This window comes from Montipora capricornis, chromosome 8 (genome assembly GCF_036669925.1).
Source record: "Montipora capricornis isolate CH-2021 chromosome 8, ASM3666992v2, whole genome shotgun sequence".
Lineage (NCBI taxonomy): Eukaryota > Metazoa > Cnidaria > Anthozoa > Scleractinia > Acroporidae > Montipora > Montipora capricornis.
In genome coordinates, this window is record NC_090890.1 from 32,045,298 (window position 1) to 32,047,852 (window position 2,555).

Below are 2,555 nucleotides of genomic sequence, written 5' to 3' on the forward strand. Positions count from 1 at the left end.
AAGACCTTTTCTTTAGGCCTAACGTTAGCTATTCATGTAACAGTCACGGCAAGTCTATCGCCTTACCTTTCTTTTTAGTGCCAGCGGTTTTCCAGTTATAATGAAATTTCAACCTGCAACCTGCAACCTGCAAAAAATGGCTTTTACTTCGTGTAGAAGACACACATGACGTAACAAAAGCTTTAAGGGTCTTTTGGGATTTAGAATTCTGATTAGGTATTGTTTCAAGGTTTTTGTTCTATTGTTTTACGTCATGTGTCTTCTACAGGAAGTAAAAGCCCAAAAAATACCTGCCACCTCATACATTACTCTGTATTTTATTTTTGTGACGTGACAAGTTACCATGGCAACAGAAAGGCCTTGCAAAAACACCATATATTTGGTTTCAGTTGCTCATATCTGGAAAACAAACTCGGTGACCCCAATTTTTTATTGCACAAAAGTGATCAGCAGGCCAAGGTGAAACTTTGCAAAGTTTTAAAAAAATCTATGGAGCGGATTCAGAGCTACTTTAACCCTTCAATTACTTAAGGTTGCTGTGAATCCGCTCCACAGGATTTTTTTAAACTTTGCAGAAAGTTTCATTCTGGCATGCTGATTACATTTCAGAAATAACAAATTAAATGGGGGTCACTAAGTTCGCTTTTGAGATGTGAGCAGCTAAAGCCAAACTATGGGGTGTTTTTGCAGGGCTTTCCTGTTGCCACGGTAACTTTTTACGTCACAAAAATGACGGAATCTTTTTCAACAATAATTAGTGTTTGATATGGTACCATAACATTGCTGTTAAGTGATTAAGTGTTGTAGGGTCAATCCTTCTAATAAGAACGTTTCTTTCAAGTGTTGAAACTGATTTGAGTCACCTTACTTACAGGGCTCGAAATTGCGACCCATACAGTCTCATTTTTAGTCGCAAATTTTCCCTTTGCGACTAAAATATCTGGAGAAGTCGCAAATTTGCGACTTGTCGTCACCTTCGCTTTTTCGAAACAAAAGGGTTAGCAGTTGCCTCTTTGCTGCTACTTTTGCTAAAATAAATAAATGACAAAATTATTTTGTTTCTCGCTGTGTATTTTCTCTGAAGATAGCGTAATGTTACGTGCACAGATCCATTCCTTCGATCATTCGCCATTTTCAGCGGTTTCTTTTCACACAAGTAGGTAAGTACTTAATTAATGTATCCATTATTATTATGTATGTAAATATAAGCTATTTATAGTGTATTTAATAATTAGCCCTATAAACCCATGTATACCCTCGAGCTTCGCTCTCGGAAAACTGTTCGCTTCTCGGAACAGATAAATGTCCGCGGACAAATATCCGAGCATATTTTCGCGCCAAATGAAGGCTATTGTTTACATAGACCCCTGTATACCCACGTACCTGGTCAAAGGAAACGAAGACGCTGGGTGCGAAGGTTTGTCGGAACCTTAACCATATATGACAAATCCCACGCCTATTCACAGCTCTAAACCGCCCTTGTCAATATAGCGAAAGAATGAGATGGCTTATGTATTCAAGGGATAAATCATTTTATCTGTCATATGGTAGGCATTGGAGTCGCAGATTACAAAGTGTGCGCAAGCACCCTGCTAAAGGCAACATACATACAGGCATAAGCTTTATTTCATCTCGAATTTCCAAATTACTACAGGAGTTAATATCTTCGAGACCTTATATTTACAGCTGAAATACAGAGCATATACAGATACCTACTAAATAGCTACTAATTAAACATATATTCATAAAAAAAAAAGCAAAAATGCGGCCCTGGCTTCTCTTCTAAAACCATTAATCTCATAGGTCCGGATAAAATCAGGTAGAGCATTCCGCAACTTAGCTGATACGTAAGAAAAAAGAGAACTAAGACCATAACTGGTTGTTTCAGGTTTATTGAGGAACAGAATGTAATTTCCGCGAATATCATGCATAAGAAGGGGAGGGAAGAGAAAACGTATTTTCATATAAGCAGAAAAACCTCTTTTTCAAAAAAAAAAGAAAAGGAAAAAATCCCCCCTCCCCCCCCAAAAAAAAACACTACATACTTTTATCAAGTAATACGAGGACATTTTAAATGCGCTTATTGCATAGAGATGTCGAGCTTGACTTTCGTAGTAAGAGGACAGGTAATCTGCAAATGTAAATATCGTTTTTCTCATATTTACATTATTATACCGTTTCTTTGACACGAGAATTACAGCGAAATGAAAGCAGAACTTTGTCGCAAATTTTCTATGATAAAAACTTGTTCAGAAATCCAAAGTCTACGTTAACAGCACACAGCAGGCCTACTCCTCACGATCTGGCTAGAAATCATTTCCTCTCGCCGCGCTTCAGCCATTCGATGAGGGCCAGTCTCGTGCTTCTTAAGTTGCCTCGCTCATGCCCAAAAAGAATTCTGGGTAATTCTGCCATTCCATGACAAGGGAAGACTCCCGATTCTCATTTCATAGTTTTTTTCATAAGTGTCGGGCCACCCAGTCCTACCAGCAAAATAACGCATCGATTGAAGGTTTTAGCTTTCAAAACTTGCCCAGATTGTGTCAGTAGGTCCT